The sequence below is a fragment of the Malaclemys terrapin genome, chromosome 14, assembly GCF_027887155.1.
Source record: "Malaclemys terrapin pileata isolate rMalTer1 chromosome 14, rMalTer1.hap1, whole genome shotgun sequence".
Classification (NCBI taxonomy): domain Eukaryota; kingdom Metazoa; phylum Chordata; order Testudines; family Emydidae; genus Malaclemys; species Malaclemys terrapin.
Window position 1 is genome coordinate 23,615,535 of NC_071518.1, and position 16,749 is coordinate 23,632,283.

The 16,749-nt window shown below is 39.3% G+C and overlaps 1 long non-coding RNA gene across 1 annotated transcript in view; it reads right to left on the bottom strand.

The window, feature by feature from the left end:
* Nucleotides 1-336: 336 nt before the first annotated feature.
* Nucleotides 337-16,749, bottom strand: part of LOC128848890 (uncharacterized) — a 166,726-nt gene continuing 150,313 nt past the window's right edge. Inside the window, exon 4 of the long non-coding RNA XR_008447121.1 lies at nucleotides 337-476. This is a non-coding gene — a long non-coding RNA (uncharacterized LOC128848890). The remainder of the gene's footprint in view (nucleotides 477-16,749) is intronic.

Sequence of the window (16,749 nt, forward strand, 5' to 3'; positions counted from 1 at the left end):
GGGCTTTGGTTTGTACCCAAATATACTAGTTATTTTATTTTCCACAGAGAAAGCCACTAAGTTGTTTTTTTAAACTAAAATGATTGCTATTATTATTGTTATTAATTTAGATTATCTAAATCTTGTCCTAGATCCCTTCTTGTCCAAATCACAATTTGTGTTTAAAGTTCTCATGTGAGTGGCGCTTGTCTCCTGCTATTTGTGTTTAGTTCCAAACACAACAGCAGCATGGGGCTCATCTACAATTATAAGTTGTTCAGGAAGTGCGTAAATAACTTTTGCAACATTAATGCCATTTCTCCTCAGAAAGTGCATATAAAATTCACTTACCATTCACAGCTCTTTTCTGATTGGGGTTCTACAAATAAAGTTGGCAAGGGAGGATTGGAACTCCATTTAATGGAATAAGACTAATCTCCACTTTTCTCCACCATAAGCTTCTCCAATTGATCTGATTAATTGTTTTGGTTAACAACCTGAAGAGAAAGCAACATGTACAGTATAATACAAGGTTAGCATATGGCTTTAGTTATCTTATTCTAAGTCATGAGTCTGCTAACAGAAGCTCATAATGTAATTTATGCCCCGTTCTTGATTTCAGAATTTCTTTCAGATGAACATGAAAATCCCTGTTCTGCATGGACACAGAGGGCCAAATATTCAGATAATGGTGACTAAACTGGGCCTATAAAAATGTTTGTGAAATTCCCCCTTATGCAGAAGGGCAGGCTCAAAGCAATGTCATAATTTAAGCCCCACTAAAGTGCAAAATGGTGCAAAGGCCTTGTACATAGGGGCTAATTTCACCCTCACTTGCACATTCTAAAACCACCCAGTGGGCATGGACATGCTCACACCCAAATCTGGATGAATGCATGAGTTCCTGGTTGTAAATGCAGATGCCAGACAAATGTAGGTATTATGTGAGCAACATTTCAGTTCTCGATTTCTGCAGAGATAATTTAGCTGCCAGTAACTTGGCCCTATACTTGATGCTTTTTGCAAGAGTAAAGGTTTATCCCGTGGCTCTTGGCCATGGAGTTTTGGTCCCATCTCAAGGTACCATGTGCTTTCGGCCAAGTTTTTCACCTGGTGGTCACCCTCCCCACCAAGTGACAGCTGCATTTCTATGGGATGTAGTCCAATTACTTATATTGTTTGCAAAGCACTGTGGGATCATGAAGAATAAAGATGCTACTCTACAAAATTTGAGATTAATATTAATCATCTTTAGATTTAAAAATAATAAAATAATTCAAGGAATTAATACACAAGTGTGATTCAAGCCCAGGCTCTGTCTGGTCCAGTGTTTTTGGTCACAACGCCTCCTAATCAATAATCAAAGCAACAAAAATTTGCTTTTTCAAACTGATGAAACTAGAAAAACTTTCTCCTACACAATTAGAAAAATCCCTTTACTGTTCTAACCATTTTCTACTCCTCTCTAAAGAGCTTGTTTTTCTGTTGTAAATTTCCACATTCCTTGTTTTCTTATCCATCTCTAAAGCCCATGAAATTTAAATTAACCTTAGAACCAGCATTGTTCAGGCCCCAAAACATGCACGGTCTGATTATATAGGTATAAAAAAGAATTCCTTGCTTATAACAGGTATTTTCATTAGATCATTACCTGAAAACCCCTGAGAGAGAATGCATTTCATGCAAATTACATCTTTGGTAAGCCAACGGTTTGTGGGGTTCAGATCAAGTATTTCAGATCAGTGCCATCTCCGCTACAAACCTAAGTTCCAGAAGCATTTTTGACACAAGACACTTGCATCTCTTAGTTCAATAGCAGAGTGTAAAGTAAAACTATTGTTAGAGAGAGACAGAATTGTTCGGATACTATAAGACCTAATCTAACCATATCCACATCCATCAAACTGCACCAAACTCAACCCTGATTTAAGAGTTGGGAAAAAACCCAACAGCAAACTTTTTTTTTTTTTTTTTTTTTTTGATTTTGCTATATTTTCATGCTCTTTCATGCTCTCTGTGCTACTAGGTTTCAGCTGGATCAAGACAAGGAAATGGAAATACTCCCAAATGCTCTCCTCCCAGCTGTGCAAAAGTCACCAGAAACCCTGCTCTTATGAGACATCCTTGCATGCATAGTGCCTAGTCCAGAGGGGAGCATGCCATCGAGAATAGCTCCTTCCTTAGCCTCACCCTTCCCAACACATGTAGCCTCAGGTCTCCAGACATAAGGCTCCTGTCAGATTTGAGGAAGGGGAGAATGCAGCAGAATCAATGCTGCTCCCCCTATCCATTCTATTCCCTATTCTGCTCCCAAGATTCTGCCCACGTTAATGCAGCAAAGCATATAGACATTTTCTGCCTCAGTCTTGAATCCCTGTATACCTTTGTGAATGCTGTTACAATCAAAGCTTGGGACAATAACAATGGCATCCTGCATGCAGGAGCAAACACTTTCTATTTTAGCTCTTTCATCAAAGAAGGTAGATTTTGTCAGCCTGGTTATTCTCGGAAAACAAAAAGAAATTAATTGAGCTGGGATTAACTCTCCAAAATGGGGAAAAGAGCAGACAGAAATGGGATTTTTAATGCTTAATTACTTTTCTACAGTATTTAACACTTCCTATAGTTTCTGGGGCTTAAAGCCTCATTTCCGTATATTACTATCCCTTTGAAACAGCTTTTAGGGCCCAATCCAAAGCCTGATGAAGTAAATGGGAGTCTTGCTATTAACTTCAATGGGCATTGGATCAGGCCTGAGGCAGCACCTCAGCACACGCATCTTTGGGCTTAGTGAGTTTCCTGTTAGTGAGATTTTTTCCCCCTCCATAGTGTTGTAGATCTTAACATCCTCTTCCCCCTTGTTCTTCTTCCTCCCATAGGGCCATTGTTAAAGTTTTGTACGTCTGCAACAGTTCAGCAATTAAACAAACCCCTCCATCCTAAGCACCTTGGTTTCTTATGCCTAACTGGAGCAGCACTAGTGATTTTTCATTCTCTCTGAAACTGGGGGAGGGATAGCTCAGTGGTTTGAGCATTGGCCTGCTAAACCCAGGGTTCGATGACCTTTCAAGGTCCCTTCCAATTCTAGGAGATAAAATTAAAAAAAATATATATATAATACATCTCATATACCCCTGAGTGTTCAACATTCCGGTAGCCAAAGGAATGCTGTGTCTCATGAGTCTGTTAACAAGCATCTAGTCCATGACAATTACTTTGTTTTATAAAGTACTTTTGGAAGATGTAGGCCAGATCTCCAGCTGGTGGAAATTGGCATAGGTCCATTGACTTCAACAGACTTAGGCTGATTTAAAACTAGCTGGGGATCTGTACAAACATAATCAGAGGATCTGGCTCTCTATCTTTCACTTTCCCCCCTCTCTGTACCCCCTGAATTCCTCCCATGCAGTCATGAACTAATGCATATGACTTGGGTGGGTTATCTTTGGTCTTCACAAAAATTACCTAACATTCCTCAAAGGCTTCTCTATGCTTTTTCTCAGAAGTTTATTTCCCCCCGCCCTCCGGTGAGAGTGAGTTGGCAACTCCTTCAGAGCGAGAGAGTTATCAATAAAATCATATCTCTTTAATCACATTTAACAACACTACATAAATACTTGAAAAAATATGGAAAAAAGTGTTTACAGTAGCTGAATATCACAAGGGAATTTACAGTCTTATTAAAAATTATTAGGCTTTACTTCTTATTCACTGACAAAGCTGCTTTCATAAACTGCTCTCAACAACTTCATATCCAGAGTTTGCAGGATGTTTATTTTCACATTTTCAAAATGCCATATTTCTTCCACCATTAAATTTTATTTTTGTGTCGTTTAAAACAGCAATTTTCCATCTCTCCTGACCCAGTAATTCAGCTAGAAAAATATGTTTCCCTGGAAACACTTCAGAATATACGGCAGCGTAGCATGACTGCAGGGCCTGTTGTGAATAATGTTGTAAAATGCTCCCGAGTATTCAAGTAATATAAATGTACATGTCAGAGACTGAAGCCTGCAAGTTTGGCGTTGATTCCAGGTTCAACTGATATAGAACATTTGGATTGGACTCACGGACCTTATTCACAAGGGGCCAGTCTTTGCCTCTCAACAACTAGCTTGGTAAATAGGGAGGCAGGAAACTCAGAAGACAATCAGCTTGTCAGACTGATTTTCCTGCAGGTTTTATTGCTGGTTTTTTCCTCCTATCAGATTTTCAAGGAAGTTGAATGGGTCAGCAGCACTCCCTCATGTCTGTGGCCCTGCAAACTTGGAGAATCACCCTTTTCTTTGAGATAAGTGTCTGCATTTCACTTTCTAATGACAGGTTTCAGAGTAGCAGCCGTGTTAGTCTGTATCCGCAAAAAGAACAGGAGTACTTGTGGCACCTTAGAGACTAACAAATTTATTAGAGCATAAGCTTTCGTGGGCAACACTTTCTAATGTTCCCAGAAAGAAGTGAATTGAGAGTGTGTAGCTTTCTCTCTCTCTCTCCTCTTTTGCAGTATTGCCATTTTGGATTTTGCATCAGGCTGGTGAAACTCTGAATAAGGTCAGTTTGGAGAGACTGAATCCCTCTGAAGATCTTAGGATCCTGTACTAGTCATTTATAACAAATAACTACTTCTTGAAAACCTTTAGAGACATTCAGCAAGAAAGGATGCGGCAATTACCAACTGTATAATTATGCAGGGGTATTACTTTCTCAGAAATTAAGTCTGAAGCAATTTTTCCCATTATAAACCACATTTTCTACCCCATTTCCTAACTTGGTCAAAACCAAACCAACATGCCTTAAACTTTACATGCCACATCTCATTCCAAGGTAAAGTTGTCCTAGAAGAGTTGGGGCAAATCACTGCAAGGAATGCAGAGATCTGAGATTTCCAAAAATTCTTGTTTAATTTTCAAATATTTCTGTTTTGTTTTGTTGGGGTTTTTTTGCTTCTCAACTCTCTGAAACAAGCTTATGTGTAAACTCTGAACTTCTCTTCTGTATTATTTAACAAGTAGAAGTGCTTCTCATGAGTTTTGAGGCAGTGCATCTAGAAGTGATTTAGATATTAAAAGTTTTTATCAAGTAATTAACCAAAATGATAGTATGCACTTACCAGCATACATCTGTATTATTTACAAACACTATTTGGATGTATACATTCTATGCAAATACCATTTTGATGTATGCTTTGTCAAGTGTTCATGGGCTCAGAAACACATTGTAATACAGACATAGCCCAGATGCAGATAACCAAGTGCAGGCAACAGGTGACAGGGTATCACAGGGGTTCATTGGGGCAAGGGGGTTCAGTCTGGAAGGAGCAGAAATGGGAAAGCTACCTGGAGTGAGATGACAAGAGATCTGGTCTAGGGAATGGCCGGAGGAAGTTACAGTTTGAGGACAAATGTTGTCCATCTCTTTGTGACTTGCAAGGCCCTGCTGCTGAGCAATTCTTACACTTTTTTTTTTTTTCAAATGTAAGGAAAATCAGCTTAACCCATGAACTGTTCAGATCACAATGACAGGCTCTCAAAAAACGAAAACATTAGAAATCACGGACTTTCCAACGTGCAGCCCCTGTGTGATGGGTGGATAAAGTTAAGATTCAGAAACAAATTCATCCCTCTGCAACTCCACTGAACCCAGGTGGACGGGGAAGGCAGTGAAGTTAAGGGGAGAAAACTGCACAGTTTTCTGAAGAGATTTTGAGCTGAAGTGATAGACTTAACCCAGTTCCTGTTTGGTTTTTGGCCTGGTCCTTCAAAATTTGTTTCACGTAAAGAATAGTACTTAGGGATGCTTGCTAAGGGATTATTATATATAAAATATTTGTTTCAAACAGCAAAACAAAATCACATTTAAATATCTTTCTCTGAAATCCACTTTTTGTTTCCATAATTGATAACCAATTACAATGCAGTTCATCACAATTCTTGTAAAATTCTATGGAGCATGCCACAGTTCTGTACATTTTTTCAAGAATAGGCCTTGGACTCTTTCGTGGCACTTGCAAAGCCTTTTGAGAATCAGATCCATGGTGCCTTAAATACTGGATAAACTGTCTGGGTTATAGACAGCAATTCTAGTCAAACCATGTTAATTAATTAAATACAAGACTGTACAGGAGCATTGATCATAATTTACATGAAATAATCGGTCTGACAAAATCTCAGTGGTAAATCAAAATGAGGAAAATGGTTTATTCAGGTTAATTCTAGTTAAACCAGATAATTTTTTCAACATATCCCAATGGTCTCTTTTACAGAAAAGGGGAATGTGACTTGAATATGAGAGAACAGATTTCTATCCTGGCTTAGTCCATTCACAAGGAGAGGTAGTAAAATCCCTAGCCAAAGGCAAGAGACAAAATGGTTTCAAGTTTTTCCTCAGACTTTCATCTCTGTGATATATGGCCCACTGAGCAGTCTAACCCTTTGAGACTATTTAGCAAAGCCAGCAAATCATCACTGACCAACGAAATAATTAAAATTCAGCACTACCCCTAGCAGTATCTGCCATTTGCTGAAGGCTAACACAGAAAAGATGCTGCAGAGGAAAACGCTGCAACATATTGAAAGGCTAGAGTTTAGAGGCAGAATGACAATGATTTTCAAAACTACACAGTTATTAAACAACTGGGTGTGACCTATTCCTATGGGTATTACTGAGTTTTATAAAAGCGTGAACTACAAGAAGCAATAAAGACTATTGTTTTAAATCCTAATCCACAGTAACAATCTGACTGTAATTGTAGAACATGTTTCCAGATTTTAACAGGCAAATTAATTTTTTTTACTTTAAATTTGAGGAAAGAACTGTGTCTAGGAACATCCGATAGATTTTAATCTGTTTAGCGTGGTGGTGCCTGGAGGCCCCAATCAGATTGGGACCCATTGTGCTAGGCACTGTATAAACATAATCAGAGGCTATCCCTGCCCCAAGAGCTTAACAGCCAAAAGACAAGATATACCAGGTAGCTAAAACAAATGAGTGAACGGGGCATTGGGGGAGGGGGGGAAGTGGCAAAAATAATAAGATGGTTTAGCACAAACTAGCTGTGTGCACAATTTCTAGCCAATCAGGAGCAGCAACCACAACTGGTCATGGACCTGGCTGTTATCAGGTGGTAGTGTTAAAGTTAAGGAGATTACATCATCCACTAAGCATAATATCATTCAATCTCAAATACTTATGAGGGTAAGTACTACAGGGAACCATGCAAAAGTTTTTGACTTTAGGCAATCGGACTTTGAGGAATGCAAAAAACATCTCAGGCAGCTCGGTTGGAATTTTGTAGCATGTGGGAAATCACTGTAAGGGAACCAGAAAATAACATATTTAAGAAACAATTAGTAAGTTTGAAGATAAAATTTAAATCAGTAAAGTCAAACAAAGGATGTCAGTTTAAGGCCAGCTTGGCAAAGTAAAAGTGCAAGTTGAAATTTTCTTCAATGCAGAGAGATGGCTAAAAAAGCCCTGTTTTGAGGATTTAATAGTACACAGGCCTTGGGCTTCTGCCGTGGGTGAATTTCACCTCCTATAGAATAGTGTAAGCAACAGAGATAGCAAAAATTAAAAATGCATAAATATTAAAGCAATCTAATAAGGAAGAGGATTTCAACACTGCAACATATGCAGAGCCAAGTTGTTCAGATATAGAGAAGTGCAAAACTAAACAAGTAAATATATAGAGATTATTTCAGATAACAGCAAAGGGCTCTCAAAATACATTTGCAATAGACAAAAGGTAAACATGAAAAATAATGGAGTGGAACAGAGATAGGAGAGAACAAATGGCAAAGTTATAAGACAATTATTTTCCTGCTAAAGGACCCACTTCCCAGCCCTCTGTGTTGATTAGCATGAGCTGTGTTCAACATAGATCAGCCCTGGAACAAATCCCACTACAACAGTCTGGCAGGAAAGTGTCTGGAAATATATTTTGCTAGTCAAATAGCAAACAGATTTTTGGGACATCTATTAATATTCTCTTGAAAGAGAATTGTCCATGTAAACCGACACTAATAATATTAATGATTAATCCTGTACAACAGAGCTGATGGTTGCTTCAAAGATGTTACACTTGCAATACCCTCCTCTTCCAGCTTGGAATAAACATCTAGTTATATTCACTTCTCCACAACTGGGTAGCAGACTTTTTGGACTACTATTTGATCTGTGGTACCATCTGCTGCAAGGTTTTAGTTCTAATTAGCTGCATGATACCTGTTTGTCTTGGTCTTTTAAAAATTTTTTGGGGGGCAAGAAAAGAGACAGCAACATCTGAGCCCCCAATATTCTTCAGGAGTAAGATGGCATTCTGAGAGAGCTACTCAATCACCAGGACTGCTGGGAAGGGAATGATCTTGAACAATGAGTACCCATGGTCTGATTCAGACCAGGTCATATGGTTGTAGACTGCTCTTTAGTTGAGGAATCAATAGGCTCTTCAGAACTGTTACCTATAGAGTGGGACTGATGTTGGAATAAAAGGTTTTGCTTTAAGTTCCATTCTAATTATAAGGGGTAAAAATATCCATGACCAGCCAATCTCTGAAGCTAACTCAAACCAATAATTCATATCATTGCAATTAGATAAGACAGCTTTTAAAATGGAAACTGGATTAAACATGGAACTACCATGGCGTGATTTGAGTAATTAGCCAATAAAGTCTCTTCCTTTGGTACAAATATTTCAAAACAGATTGATGTCTGATCCACAGGACTAACATCATAAACAGTCCAGAAAAGGAGAGAGAAAACTGATGGAGACAGTGAGAGGAAAGACAGTAACACTGGAAGCTGCATGGGATTAATGGTGGACATGTCCAAAGAAAGAAAGCAATCTGAAACAAACTCATACGATTATTTGGCCCTGGCTTGACATTTAATTAACACACAAACAAATCAACAACGTAAATCTACTAATGTACACTGCCAAATACAATGAGACCCTCCAGACTGACTTCAGTGCACTTGACTCTGTTCTGCACTGAGATAGTTCCACTGAACTCCATTGAATTATTCTAGACTTATAGTGGTGCACATGAGTACAAAATCAAACCCTATGTATATGAAATTCAGACTCCACATACACCATCTACTGGATCACTATACAAGCATACAAAACCAAGTAGCCTTTCTCCTCATCTTCTTCCTCATACAAGGACAGAGTCAAGAGCAAAAATCAGGTTTGTCCTATGTTTTTCTGTATACATGGCTTTCACACTACGGCACCTCATGTTATTTTAATATATCCATAGTGAAAGTACTTCAGCATCAAATTGGAAAACACCATTTTAAGAATGGAGAGCCAACTATAGCTAAATCATATTCAAGTCACATTGTAAAGGAGGGATAGGAGTTGCTGGTCCAATGAGAAAAAGTTATTGTGTTCCCTTTACTTAAGCACTCTTCTTTTTCAACACCACCTTTTCCCCCACCGTTCTTTGCTCCCTTTCCCATCAAAACAGAGTATTTGAGCTGTAGATCAAATAATGCTGGGGCTTTTTTTTTTTTTTAGAGTAGCTTTAAATCCCTGTTTGCATTAATTCCCCCCAAAATAATTACAATAACAGGTGCCAAAGTAAAGGAGAAGTGTCAAGCTGATGATTGTTTTAAATGTCTGATTCTCTGGAGAAATATCCTTTGCTGGATATAGTATGATACTAACAGATACTGGATCCTTAACAAATTTCAATGGGTAATTACAGCGTGGCTATCTGTAAGAGCAAGACTTTTTTTTTTTTTTGCTTTGTCAGAAGCTGGAAGTTTAGAATGGTAGATAAGCTATTCTACACATCTCTAGTGTCTAAATGTTGGATTTATCTGAGCCTGGATATATCTTCTTTAACATTAGGTTGTGGGCATGCAACTCAAGATCTGACTGATTTGTGTTTTAGAATATTCTCATATTTCCCAATAATGAAAAATAAAGGCAGCCAAGTGAGCTTTGTAATGCCAGTGTTTTAAGTCAACTTCTGAGTACAATCAACAGACCATAACGAGGAATAATGGGCCAATGATTAGGGCACTAAGCTTAGAACTGTGCCTCAGTCCTCCATCTGAAAAATAGGGATAGTAGCATTTTTCTACCTTAGAGGGATGTTGTAAGGAGAAACACAATAAAGACTGTGGGGTGCTTTGATCTTATGATAACGGGGGACATATGAATACCTTAGATAGAAACAGACACTGTTAGCTGGAAAGTTCTGAACTCATGTACTGAGGGACAATATCACCCAAGAGTATGGCTCAACACAGCAATCATGTGAACAAATCACCAAAGTAACTTTTCCTAAGAGCAAGAAAGTGAGCATGAAACAACGAAGTTGGGTAGTTTACAGCAACTTTAATGACTAGCTCCATATGACTTATTACAATTTGGGCTGCAATGAGAGAGCTTTTGACACCACAGAATAAAAGTAGATTTTACATGGACAATTATGTGAAAAGTATGCACTGCTGTAATGACTAGCAGGAGGTGAAGGGATGTGCTGAGTATGCAAATTGTCTTACATTCCCTTTGTTGGTGTACCCACTTGAATGGTTACATTATTGGAGTTCTGTAACTTTGCAACAATCAAACATGCATGTGCAGCAAGGATAAATTCATCAGGGTCTTTCCCCCCCTTCCCAAGATAGCAGATGCTATTTTGTTAATTTGCACCCATCATCTTTCATGTGTGTTAGTTTGCACTACATTTTTCAAATGGATCTGGAAGCGCAAGCAGACCATAGCTTGGCAGTTAGCACTTTCAGGTGTTGCTGGACATGTGTCTTAACACACATTTAGTTTGTCTAAAGTGGAAACTGCTTTTCCAAGTGCTACTTTTTAAACCTACATCTTTCTGGTCTGCTGTTGATTCAGCAAGTGCAGTTACACTACATCACCAGCCTGTGCATTGGATTCTGCTCAGATGTGTTATCCCTGCTTGCATTTGGGTGGATTCAGACAACTGGAATATTTTGGTGACCAGAAAGACAAAAAACAACCCAAAAAACCTTGCTATGTTTTGGACACCGCAGATTAAAAATAAACAAACAGGGTCATCATACAAGTGATCATGTACCTCTGTGACTTTAGCTTCTGCTTCATATGTAAGGGCAGACCTGTCTTTGGGGAAGCTGTTTGTCAGGATTACAGATTTCTCACACTTCACTGGTGACACCTTCACATTTTAATTGGGAGGGTTCTGACCACTATCATATCGACCATTTCTGCTAACTCTTTTACAGAGATGTACTAGTTCTAGGTAACTGCCTGGATGCTGTAAAGGATTCTGTAAAGGATGCTGTAAAGGGAGCACAGTTCATACCTTAGAGGCCTGATCAGGTAGTGGCATGCACACAAAATTCCATTGATGTCAATAGGAATTCCATGTGCAGAAGTGACAAGTAACCTAGTCTAAAAAATCTGAAGGGAATATTAATTCTAGAGGGAATACAATGTATTCTATAGAAATGTTTAATTGTACAGAACTAGAAGATTAATTATAATTGTAATCCCTAACCTAGATAGAGTAGGAGGCAAAACACTATATTTGGCAAATTATAGTGCCACAAAAATTGTTTTGGAACTTTTCAAAAGTTAAGCCATGAAATGGCTGACCACTGTCTCCGATAGTATTTGTGTGTGAGTGCTATGAAAGGTATAATGGCTGGATCATAGTCACTGGACTGTATGAAACATTTTGTAATCTCACATATCAATAACAGGTGAAAAGTCTGTTCCAACAGGTGTACAATACATAACTCATTAGCATATGCATGAGGAAGCAAAATTACACTTCAGATATTTAAGATAAAACTCCTTTAATATTACCACAATGTGATATATATATGCCATCATGTGCCAGCAATGCCCCTCTGCCATATACATTGGCCAAACCGGACAGTCTCTATGCAAAAGAATAAATGGACACAAATCTGACATCAGGAATCATAACATTCAAAAACCAGTGGGAGAACACTTCAGCCTCTCTAACCACTCAGTGACAGACTTGAAGGTGGCAATTTTGCAACAAAAAAACTTCAAAAATAGACTCCAAAGAGAGACTGCTGAACTTGATTCAATATGCAAATTAGATACAATTAACTTAGGTTTAAACGGAGACTGGGAATGGTTGGGTCATTACACTAATTGAATCTATTTCCCCATGTTAAGTATCCTCACACCTTCTATGGGTCATCTCGATTATCAATTCAAAAGTTTTTTTTCTCCTGCTGATGATAGCTCATCTCAATTGATTGGCCTCTTACAGTTGGTATGGCTACTTCCACCTTTTCATGTTCTCTGTACGTATAAATATCTTCTTTCTATGTGTTCCAGTCTATGCATCCGATTAAGTGGGCTGTAGCCCACAAAAGCTTACGCTCAAATAAACGTGTTAGTCTCTAAGGTGCCACAAGTACTCCTGTTCTTTTTGCTTTTTATCTGGTTATTCCACATTTGCATGCTATTGGGGCAGCTCTGTCATGCCTCCTTGATTCCTTGTTTGCTCAAAGCTAATGTTAAAAATTATATAATACACAGGTTAAGCAAAAAGTGTCTGTACATCTGGGTGTAATGCTTAGATTATCCAAAAGTACAAAATCTGGTTTAAAAATCATAAAATATATTAGTACATAATCTGCATCAACCCAAATTTAGGTGAATAAATTTAACGATACAGTTTAGATATAGAATCCAAATACTTGGGTACCTCACCCATGAAAAGTTGTACAGAGAGTTGGTTGTAGAAAGCAAATATAGGAATGAGTGTAAATTGTCCCTCAGTAATTGAGCATTGAGGATAGGTTGTTGTCCCTATTACAATTAGCACCTGTCCTTAAGAACATTTATTGTAAATAAAGGCATATTTATTTCAGTTAAGAAGATTCACGATTTCATTCCACTGGGATAGACCTGCACAGGATCAACCTTGTAAAGCAGAGCTCAGGGGAGGGGAATTGGGGTAACTCAAGATGTCCACACTATTACTTGGCTGGGGAGCCTGCAGCCAGCCAGTGCCACCTGAAAAGCATGACAGGGAGTTGTTATAGTAGCTGCTAATTCAGTATAGCTTCTGCCAGCTAATGTCCCATTGGAGCCTTTGGAGATGAAAACGAGGCCACCTCTGTTGCTGGACAGTCAGAGGGAAATGAGGGAGCAGTACTGCCAACTGCCCCATCTCAGGTGAATAGCCCTGGATGTTGGGCTGGCTAGCAAAGGGAGGTCCAGGATATGCCTTCTTGTGACTGTACTGTCAAAACTCGAACTGGGGTGGCTCTTAAAAGGGAGAAAATATCAAGTAGGTCTACACTTAAGGCAACCATAGAAGGCATACACCGCATGCCCCCATGCATAGGAATAAATAGCATTGAAAAGGGTGAGGCACTGTTAGGTGAATACAGTGCAGGAACACCCTCTACCTTCCAAGGCAGTGACTTCCATGTCTACCCTGCTATTTTAGCAGCATAGCGTCCTGCTGCCTCCCCACTGCAAAAGGCTCTGGCAGGAGGAGGCAGCAGAGAATGGCTCCTGCAGTGGGGCTTTCACTGTGGTGGGATCTGGGAAAAGGGGCCAGGAGATCCTCCTGCCAGAGTTTTTCCTGCCACAGTGAAAGACTCCTGCAGTGGGTGAAAGCTCTGATGGAGGGAGGCCACCCTTTCCTTACTGCCTTCTACCTGCCAGAGCCTATCACTGTTGTGTGTAGCTACCTGCTGCAGTATGGATGCAGCTTGTCTTTCACTGCACTGGGTAGCTACACGTATCCTACATGCCACCTCGAGTGTAGACAAGGCATTATTTTAGTGAGGGTAGATTGTGCTTCTCTGTATGAATCAAGGTGGTAGGTGTGCAGAGTATATACTAAGTGGTGAAAAATGTACTGAGATTCTAATACTCCCTATATTATAATAATAAAAATATTTACATTTACTCAGCTGCTTCCATCTGAGAAGCCCGAAGTGCTTTCACAAAAATTAATGAATTAAGCTTCCAACCAGAGGTGCTGCCATTTCATGGGAAATTCTGACATTTCAAAAATTTGTTTTTGTTTCAGAACAAAAACAAAAATGTTGTTTTGTGGGAAAATTTTCAAAAATGTTTGTTTTGGGTCCATTGCAACATTCAATTTTGATAGAACAAAATGTTTCTTTGACAATTTTCTTAATTCATATTATATTATAATTTGCAATGTAATACAAATATCTAAACAAAGAATCATTTCTTACATAAACAAAACTAACCCCAAAAGCTTTGTTCTGATAAAGTTGAAATGGAATGTTTCAATCTTATCAAAATGCTCCTCCCCCATTTTTTTCTAAATGAAATCTCAAAATCGACCCGTTCTGATGGAAAAACACCTCTCAACCCTTGCTCCCAACATCTCTGAAAAGAAGGGTAAATTGAGGCACATAAAGGCAGAGCTAATAATAAAACCTAGATCTCCAAGTGCAAATCCTTTATCACAAACCAATACTCACCTGTTCACATTAGCAATAATATGAGCGTTAGTCATTTTAGAACTGATTAAACATCCTGTAATTAAACCAAGAAACAATGATGTCTGAAACGGAGAAATCATTTTGCATCAAGTTTTGAAATACTACAGAATGACTTAACATGGAAGTAATTATCACACACACACTATACAGTACAGCTTGCACACATTAAAGTAATTGATTGCTTGTGGAATAATAATCCTAAATTTTATTTATATGGCACTCATCCGACAAGCCTTCCTAGGCAGCATTTTCAAATAGTGCTTACTGAATTTAATTAAAATTATTAAACTAGAACAGAGCTGGCTTTACAGCTTTTCCATGGACATTGAAGACTCAGTGGGAGGAGGTGCTACTAAGCAGCTTCATTGCAATGACATGGAGGGCTATGACAGTGCAAGTGTAACACTCAGGCAGTGTCTGTCAAGTCCCCCTCTAATGGTTGGTCCACTTACAGAGGAAGAGTCTAATACTGCTGCTAGCTAACTGAGGTGCTTCTTTAACTCAAATGGTGCAGGCCCGTGCTTTTGTACTTGAAGTCTCCCTGTTGATGATGCAAGGTGAACAGTTGTTATACAAGTTGTGTGACACACGGATCTGAGATCAACACAATGGAAACAGAATTTTAGGGCCTAGTTCTTCTGTCAGTTACAATAATGCTGTTTTCATTAGAATAATGTTCCAAAAACAGAATATCAAAGCTGCTGCAGATTTGGTGCCATCCTAGAATTCTGCAGCAATGCCACTGCTGCCATAACGCCTTGGAATTGCTGACGTTAGTGCTCTGCCGCCCTGTCTGTCTAATGTTTGGCATCGTTCAGATGTAATAATGTCAGTCAAAAAGAAAATCATACTTCTGTTAAACTGGAACATTTCCAGAGAGCCTTCACTTTGCTCTGCCTTATCTGTTCAATGTAACGTGAAGATTTTTCATTAATATTTGATTAGTATTTTTAAACCCTCAGAATTTCTTGTAAAACCTGCACAGACCATCAAAATGTATTAAAGTAAAGCATCATAACCAGTAGAGCATTATTCTGAACCACAAGGGATATTGGCTGGCATTGCTCTCTACATCCTGAATCCAAATCCAGAAACCATTACATAATAGACAGGTCTTAAACTTCCCAGTGCAGTGTGACAGACCAAGACCAGTTGGGTGCAGGAGTCTGGTAGAAGGCAAATATACTGGCCACTGGATGAATAGTTTTCTGTTCCCTGAGTGACCAGAGCAGGGGCTGCCCTACCACAATCAGGAACCTTTTAGAACCAATTAAGGCAGGCAAGCTAATTAAAGACACCTGGAGCCAATTAAGAACTTACTAGAATCAATTATGGCAAGCAGGCTAATCAGGACACCTGGTTTAAAAAGGACCCCCCATTAGTTAATGGAGGACGTGCAAGGAATAGGGAGTGAGAAGCTGCTGGAGGACTGAGGCGTACAAGTGTAAACTTCATACAGGAGGAAGATCCTGCGGTGAGGATAAAGAAGGTGCTGGGGGGAGGCCATTGGGAAGTAGCCCAGGGAGTTGTAGCTGTCACATGCGCTGATACAGGAGACATTGTAGACAGCTGCGATCCACAAGGCCCTGGGCTGGAACCCGATGGAGAGGGCAAGCCTAGGTTCGCCCCATCCTCCCAACTCCTGATCAGACACAGGAGGAGTTGACCTGGTCTGTGAGAAACACCAGAAAGGAAGGTCTAATTTGGAAAGGGATCTGGCCTGTCGCCAACCCACTAGGTGGGACAACAGAGACTATGGAGATTGTTCTCTGTTTCCCCCATGCTGGCCAGTGATGAGGTTAGCTGAGTGAACTGCAGGTTTGAGCCTCTAGTAGAAGTGGCCAAACTAAGGGCTGCCATGAACCTCTGAGGTGAGCAAATCTGCCAGAAAGTGCAGGACCCACCAAGGCAGAGGAGGACCTTTGTCACAGCAGTCATTAAAGAACTCACAAAGGAAAGATGAGGAAAGCAGCCCAAAAATAAATCTAGAACCACATCTGAAGAAGTGAGGTTCTTACCCATGAAAGCTTATACTCCCAATACTTCTGTTAGTCTTAAAGGTGCCACAGGACTCTCTGTTGCTTTTTTCTAGAACCACAGATCTTCATACAATAACAGGACTTGCATTATAATCGTTAGTCAACAAAAAAACAAGGTAATATATTGCACTGACTATATAGAAGTTTATAAAGGTTAACTGTTGAAACAAAAGAGGGAAGGAGTTACCTACTGCATCTTTGGATGTGAGTAAATATAGAATAAATTGCAGGGGCATATAGCACCTGA